The sequence below is a fragment of the Benincasa hispida genome, chromosome 12 (assembly GCF_027475165.1).
Source record: "Benincasa hispida cultivar pf3 chromosome 12, pf3_genome.v1.1, whole genome shotgun sequence".
NCBI classification, from domain to species: Eukaryota; Viridiplantae; Streptophyta; class Magnoliopsida; order Cucurbitales; family Cucurbitaceae; genus Benincasa; species Benincasa hispida.
Window position 1 is genome coordinate 51,894,347 of NC_143489.1, and position 9,198 is coordinate 51,903,544.

Here is a 9,198-nt window from a genome sequence, read left to right on the forward strand (position 1 = left end):
TGAGATTTCTTTTATACAATCTTCCTTTCCTAATGTCTTTTCAAACACTGTCTTTCAGCTCAAACATCTTCTTCATGTTCCCAAAATAACCAAAAATCTTATCAGTGTTAGTCAATTTGCTAAAGACAACCATGTTTACTTTGAATTTCACTCTAATGTTTGCTTTGTGAAGGATCTCAATGGACGAACTCTTCTCAGAGGCAATCTTGTTGATGGACTCTATTGTTTTGCAATGGAAAAGGCTAAGTCCCAAAAGTTTTTCTCCAAGCACAAGTTAGTACCTAAAGCTACTCATCAAGTTCTTCACACAACAGTCACCAAGTATAATAAACATCAATCCTTTGCTATTTCTTTACTAGAGATATGGCATAACAGATTATGACATCCAAGCTGACCTACTGTGAATCATGTTCTTCAATCTTGTAATATTTCATATTCCAATAAAAATACATTCTCTCTTTATCATGATTGTGCAATAGTTAAAACTCATAATCTTCCTTTTCACAACTTTCAAACCACTTATTCAAGACCTCTACAATTAGTTGTAACAAACATATGGGGACAATTCTATCAAACTTCTAAGAATGGATTCAAATATTATATTAGTTTTGTTGATGCCTTTTTAAGATTTACATGGATTTACTTTCTTAGAACTAAAAATGAGGCCTTTAATGCTTTTTTATCTTTCAAACAAACTATAGAAAAACTTTTAGGACACCCTATACTTAATCTTCAAACTGATGGAGGAGGTGAATTTCATTCCTTCACTCCTTATCTAAAATCTCAAGGTATTCAACATAGATTGACTTGTCCTCATACTTCCCAACAAAATGGTCTAGTAGAAAGAAAACATGGACACATTGTAGAAACTGGTTTGGCTTTGCTATCACATTCCTCTTTATCTCTTGAGTTTTAGGATGATGCCTTTTCTACTACAGTATATTTGATCAATAGACTTCCTACAATAGTCCATCAACAAGTATCTCCTTTAGAGAAGATTTTTGGCCTTAAACCTAACTATTCCTTTCTCAAAACATTTGGTTGCTTATGTTATCCATCCTTCAGACCTTATAACCAACATAAACTTGATCCTCGATCTACTCCATGTCTTTTCTTAGGGCACAACTCTCTTCACAAGGGTTATAAATGCTTGTCTCAATCAGAAAGGGTGTACATTTCAAGACATGTTCTTTTTTATGAGTCAAAGTTTCCTACTTCCTTTTTTGTTCACAATCGTACACAAAAGTCCTCTCCAATAGCCTTTGTTTCAAAACCTCCTATTATACATCAACATTAGCCATAAAATAACCAGCCGAATTCGTCAGTCCATTGTCCTATCATCATGCTTTACCCAACAGTCCTGCGGTAGCACCTGATTGCCCAAAGACTAATGTCCAGCCTCTTGTCTCATGTTCTGATCCTTTCTCTAATAGTCCTTCGACTGCACCTTCAGATTCTCTCATTTCTTCTCCTCCTCCAAATGACCCCTCTTTACCCGAGGTGTCTTCTATACCCTCTATTCTAAACTCATCTCCACAGTCTGAGCATCCTACCTTAAATGTTCCACATGAACAAGAACAATCATTCACTCCTGCACCTTTGTCGAATTCTTCCTTGGTTGTTAATCAACATACCATGGTTACTCGAAGCAAAAATGGTATTTTTAAACCCAAAGTACTTGTTGTAAAGTATGTAGAAGAGGAGCCTCCAAATGTTAAAGCAGCCTTACGATGTCCTCATTGGGTTCAAGCCATGACAGAAGAGTATAAGGTTCTGATTGCTAATGATACATGGTCCTTGGAGTCTCAACCTTCTGACAAAAAGGTCATTGGATGCAAATGGGTCTTCAAAATGAAAAGGAACTCAGATGGCTCTATTGCTCGATATAAAGCACGGTTAGTTGCTCAAGGATATAATCAAGTTGCTGATCTTGATTATACAGAAACTTTTAGTCCGGTTATAAAACCTATTACTATTTATGTGTTGTTTACTCTTGCATTATGTTATGGATGGAATCTGAGACAAGTTGATATTAACAATGCTTTTCTTCATGGTATATTAGAAGATGAAGTATACATCACTCAACCACTAGGAATGATTGATAAGTCAGCTCCTATGAAGGTTTGCAAATTAAAGAAAGCCCTTTATGGTTTAAAGCAAGTGCCTCATGCTTGGTTTGAGCGCTTAACATCTTTTCTTCATCAGCAAGGATTTAAAAAATCTAAGGCCGATTCTTCTCTGCTGATTTACAATAAAAATGGGGTATTTTTCTATATTTTCATATATGTTGATGATATTGTTATCACTGGAAGTTCTTCCTCTATGATTGATAAGCTGATTTCTGCATTGCACAATAAATTTTCTCTTAAAGATTTGGGTTTGTTGAATTATTTTTTGGGTGTTAAGGTCTCTTACCCTGAGTCTAGTGGCTTATTTCTATCCCAAAAGAAATATATAGTTGATTTGTTACATAAAGCACAAATGTAAGCTACCAATGCTATTGCTACTCCAATGGTTAGTAGGCCCGTTTTATCGGCTTTTCATGGTGAAAGGTTTGCTGATGTAAGGTTGTATAGGAGTATAGTTGGAGCATTATAGTATGTCACCTTAACAAGACCAGAAATCTCATATAGTGTGAATAAAGTTTGTCAATTCATGCATTCTCCAAATTGTTTTCATTAGCAAGTTGTCAAACGTATTCTAAGGTACTTAACAGGAACACCTAAGCAAGGATTATTGTTCTGAAAGCCAAAATATTTGACTATTCAAGGTTTTGCTGATGCCGGCTGGGCCTCGGATCCGGATGATCGAAAATCAACTTTTGGTGTTTGTGTATATTTTAGAGGTAACTTGATCCAATGGGCTTCAAAGAAACAAACGATCATCTCTCGGTCAAGCACTGAAGCTGAATACAGAAGTTTAGCCCTTGCTGCATTAGAATTGGTATGGCTACATTCCTTGTTTACTGACTTGCATATTACCCTTGCATAGCCTCTAACCTTATGGTGTGATAATTTGAGTATTGTCCACTTAAGTTCAAATCCAATTCTTCATTCTCGTACAAAACACATTGATATAGGCATTTATTTTGTTCGAGATCTTGTGCAACAAAGGAAGATCATAGTTCAACATCTTCTAACTAGTGCTCAGATTGCAGATGTTTTCACCAAGCCATTATCTCCTACGTCCTTTCTTCCATTAAGGGACAAGCTTAATGTGTGTTCTTCTCAACACATAGGCTTGAGGGGGTATCAAGAAAGCTCATTAATAGTAAATTTATTTGTTGTAACCAATTTCATCAACTCTAGAAATTCTGTTAAGTAGTTGTTGTACTGTTTATTCTGTTTTCATAATGAGTTTTCTATATAAACTCATTATGTTGATCACTTCATCATTAAAGAATAGATACATTTTGTGATCATTCCCTATTATTGGTAATTTGTAATTTAAATTTTAAGTTTAAACTCTATATGCTTTTCCTCTCCACTAATGTGTGAACACTACCGTCAAACGTTGTTGGTGGCCATTGATCGCTTGTCGTAGAGGATGTGTGGGAGAGGAGAAGATACCAATGTTGTGGTTTTGGCTATCAGCTTCAGTTCGGCTTGTCGAAGAAGATGAGTAATAGAGAGAAAGAAGGGATTGTCGAGAAACATGGAAAAAAGTGGGGTTGTGATAGAGAGAAGGAAAAAGATATATATATTTTTTTGTAGGGTTTTCTCTTTATGACGTCTGGATGAGAGAAGAAAAGGTGCTTTCCTTTCCTGATATTTCTTATGTTTAAAAAAAAACATGGAAGCATGCTTATTAGTAAATGAACCGTACTATTAATGTAAAATACAAACCAATTAGGTCCTTTTGAAGAAATTTTAAGGCATTTATGAAATTTAAATTTACCCTTGAAAAAGAAACAATAAATTATACAACTAAAAATTTTTTCTAATAATTTTTTAAAAAAATTATAACAAAAAAATGGAAATCGAGACTTGTAAAATAGTGTGAGTTTAGAATGATTTTGCTCAATACTTTTAAAAAATGTCTACACAAATCAAATCAAACATTAAATTAGTTTGAAAAGCATTCTCCACAAAATAAAAGAAAAAGAAACTATATCAAACATTTTTTTCTCCTTAATCATAAATTTTGACAAAGTTAAGTAATGGTTAATCTTTGGTTGTGAATTAATTAATTAAGTTTAATTTCAAGTAAAGGTTGATTTTCACTTGTTTTGTTACACTAAATAAATGGTAAAAGTAGTAAAATTTTATTTCATTTTTCCTACCACTAAAACTGAGAGAAAAAAAAGGTTCTAGAATTCAAAACGGTGTGCTCCAACTCACGGGTTTACGATAAAGTAAGCAAGCAAAAGAAAGGCGTTCATGTGGTTTAGAGTAACTACAAAAATGGGGCATTCTTTAAAATGCTAAATTATAGAAAACATAATTTTTGTTGAGGAATATCCTAAGGTGAGGCAGCCGAAGTTTTAATCTTGAGGTTGATAGTATAAATTTTATGCTAGTTGAGCTATAGTCATTTTGATTATGAAAAATATAATGATGTATGTATCTTGTTTGTATGTACTTTTAAAAATTGTATTAATATTTAATTTTGAAAAGTATCTTAGTATTTGGACGGGAAAGATTTTTGTTTTTCTTTCCTCTCTCTTTCAACAAATTATACCTCCAAGAAGAAGAAAAACATTTTTGATTCAACTAATAGTAAAGATGTTTTTGAAGTTGTCCTTGCTTGACTTAGGGAGTTCTTCAACGTCACCACTTGTTAACATTAATTCTAGATTAATAGTACTCTTTATATAATGTACCTTATGATTAAACAATTTCACACCTTACTCCAAACGTTAAATACCTTCTAAAAGGTCAAGAGAATTAGTGAAACCTCTCAAATTTTATTATTGAAACGAGCTGCAAAATTCAAAATTGCATAGTCAGATTATATTCAATTTTATTCATTATTGCATTAGTTCTAAAGTGCAGGAAACTCCTCGGCAAAGATTCCATGATGAAACTAACTTGACTTTTCTTGTCTATGACAACCCTGTTTGCCTCCACTATATTGAAGTGGACCATCATATCCAAGACATTTTCTCGAACAGAGGTTCCTTCCTTCATACAAGAGTTGTAAACATATTTTGAGAGCATCATGCCTAATTGATGTGGACGGTTGTCCGAACATTGCTTGCAGTGAGTCCATGATCGCCTTAGCAGTGACCATGCTCTCATGCTTTTTAGTCAAGACATCAGATATGCTTGATAAGACATAGGCTCAGACCTTTTCGTTTGCCCTTACCCACTTATCATATGCATCTCGAACATTTCGGTTTGCGGTCGAGCTAGGAACTGGAGGATATTCCTCAGTTAAAATGAACCTTAAATAATCAATCACAAGTATTGTATTTATATCTGATTTTCACGTTGAGTAGTTATCATCGCTAAATTTATCGGAAGCAAGTAGTTGTATAATAAAGTTCGACATGCTAAAAATACAAGAAAATTCTATTAGTGAAAAGCTACTAAATCCAATCATTTTAACAAAAGTAATAATGTACCCATATTCATTATTAATTGCAATGATATTTCAATGAGTCAGAATAACCGTTACCGAGGGGTAGTCAATTACTCATTAACTAATCCAAGAAATTTTTTACTAAATACTAATACCATAACAACTATTATTCCTATAGTATTTAGTTATCACTTTTTCGTCAAGAACTTACTAACACTTAGTAATTCTTATAATTGTAACCCTCCATTTTAAGATCTCAGAGAACAGTATAAACAAGCTACCAAGGGGCAGACAATGCTGAAGACGGAACTAAGAGACACTATCCATTACTGGAGTTTGCGGTGTTCCAATCCCCAAGTGACAACCCTCCGAATGGGTGGACGCCTAAAACTGACACGCAGGTGAAATATGAGAATCTCACTATGCAACTTAATGGAGGAGACTAATGGATGTGTTAACACGTTTTCTTCTCTCACTTACTATGAATAACTTTCCTTATTCACCTTGTTATTGACCCATGCAAATACTTTCCGAATGGAGTGGTTGCCTAAAAATGACATGAAGCCAAGCATGAATCTCATGGTGTGAACTCTTAGGGACGTGAGAGCTAAAAATAATATATCATACATATCATTAATATCTACTGAAGTGTTTTAGACGGCTTGGGTATACTTTTATTTAGGTATATTCCGATTAATTAAAACAACCTAAGTCTTGGTGTTTATCCGAGTATAACTTTTATACTGGATTTAACCTACAATGTCTAAGGGATAAACTATTTATTACCTCACATCACTCACGGATGCTTACAAAATGGGGTTAACAAGACTCAAAAACCGATTCGATCCCCAAGTAGCAAGTGTTCCATAAACCGTCAACTTAAATACCTCCAGCCTTAGACAGAATCTTGTCGAGTGAGTTTGTAATTGAAGTTTTACAAGATAACGATCCATTTTAACTATTAAAACAAGTTGTTATTTGTCAACCTAGGTGAGCATGCATTTATCTTTGTTATAGATTTTAAATGTCTAATTCATTTTATAACAAATAAAACTTGGACAAATCTATAACATACATAGAGTTCTATAATTTAATATAACATTTTATACTAAATCGCATGAAACCTAGACATGCAAAATATACAAACCTTTATAACATATTTCAATGCATGTAACATGCTTTCCTATGGTGAGATTTTAAATTTACATGACATACTACATTCACAATGCATAACTAATTAAACACATGGACTAACTTTGGCATCCTAACCAAGCACCTAAATTATTACAATAATAATTCATAAACTGCTCTGAACCATTCCTGAACCATTCGAACTGGCCCAAACCAACTGAAAAAAGCTTGAACTGGACCTTCAGGGCTGCAAATAGGACAAATCGGACCACCAAGGCTTAAAATCAGCTGAACTGGATCGAAAGTGGCTAAACCGGTTCAGCTGGACCAAATCCTTGTGCGCGGCGCTTCTAGGTTGGATGAAGAACAGTGCCGCGACACCTCTTGACAGAAGCAAAACCAACTTCTCCTTTCTGTTGCGAAGTTCCAAATCTTCTCCAGTTACAACCTAATTTCAACTCTAATGACTCTAGCAAATTTACAGACCTTTCTTCATACATTAAGACCCATAAACAAAGAGCCAATTACAACAATTGTAACTCAATTGAAGGTAAATCTACAATCCAAAACTATAATATGCCCATTTTAGACCATTGCATTCACCTCATGAAAAACACCCACCATGCTAAAACTAATGAAAGTTGATGCTTAAAACATGCTCTGATATCAACTATTGGTGTTAACATTTAACATGCAGAAGCAATTTGGATCTTAAACACTCTAACTACATCCATTTTAGATTACAAGCATGCATGTTCATAAACATAGAAATTAGGGTTTTAGAGCACAACCTTTGGAGAACTATAAAATTCAACAATCTTTCCTTGAATTTTGATCACGAATGGTTCGTGAACCACCGCTAGAGTCTTTCCCACTATTCTCTAGCAAGAACGGATTGTGGGATCCAAATTATGTGGGAATTGAAGGAAATTTAAGAGAATTTAAGGGTTTTGGTGTATATAGGTTGAAGAACAAAAACTTCTTCAAAATTAGCCAATTGCATGAAGTTTTTCTAAATCAATTTTTCTCTTATTTAAAGAGAATTGTATGCATTCTAAATGCACATAAATTTGATACCAAAACAAGAATTAAAAAGTGGAATTATTAGGAGTAAAATCAAAGTGGAAAATGTTGAATTTTCCCACTAATTCTCCATACATCCATTTTTTTTAATATTGGTTTTAAAAAAAACTACAATTTAAAATGAATTAATTTAAAATTGAATTTCATAGATTAAATTTTAAATAAAATTAATTCAAATAACTAATTTAAAATAAAATTAATTTTAAATAATTAATTAAACAATTTAATTAATTTAATATAAAATATTAAATTAAACACACCTATTCCAAACATGAATCCCTATTCATATAATTAATATTTAAATCAATTTTAAATATTTACGACTCTCCAATTTGTTTAGTTCAATAATTAAACATCTTTAATTATATCGTATATAATTAAAACTTTTATTCCCTAATCCGAATTTGAACATTTCAAATTCTCTCAACATATTATTCCAAGTTTTAGTCTGATATGAGCTAGTAGGGAGCATAATGGACCTACAGATCATGAGCTCCAACGATCCGAAATTAATCTCATTAACCCAATTAACCAACATTTGTTAATTACCAAGACACTCCACTAAAGCCTAGTAACTGTACTCTCTCACTATATATATATTTCTGTCTAGTTGATTTAACCATGATCAGTATGTCGATCCTTCACAGATTGTTTGTAATCACAATTGGTTCAAAATTACTGTTTTACCCCTGTAATTACATCTTGCTCCTTAAGTCTCACCGATCATCTAATGAATAATTGATTTGTGGTTCAACCAACAAGCCGAGTCCCTCTCAAGCCTTAGAGAAGGCGAGACCTCTAGCTCAAGACCTGGATTCAGTACTTAAGAGAACAACCAATCTACTAACCTAGAAGCGGGTAGAAGTGAATTTCGTCTTGTAGGACTATGTCCTCAGCTACCTACCTGGTCTTACCCCTCGGAGGCTTATTGAGTCACTCTTACCTATGCAGATTAAAGGATAATCCCGAATAAACAGGAGTTCATAGTTACCTAAGGATTAAGATCGAGTTACCTAGGTCATCGAATTGCAGTCTTAACAGTAAACGACGTTATAAAGTAAAAGTGACTATTTTGTGATTTGGTCTTATGCAAACTTAGTGCATAGAATACCCTCACTCACATATCTCCACATGTACGATTCAGGATCATATCGATTGTAACACTTTACAACTATTATAACAATTACAAAGTGGGCCGCATCCATAGTGTCTCCAAGATAAGGTACCCAACTTTATCCTTATACTATAGCCCGTTTTAGCTACTACTCAAACTTGATCCATTTTTATGTCTCTACATAAAGTCCAAGTATTCATGCTATAACCATGGGTTCTTAGTTTATTGGATTTTAGGTTTAAAAGGGTGTGATTCACATATTCAACAACAACTTTACTTAATAAATCTCAATAACATTTTTATTGTAAAATAAAATATGTTTAATGTTTACAAACCACAAGTTTCAG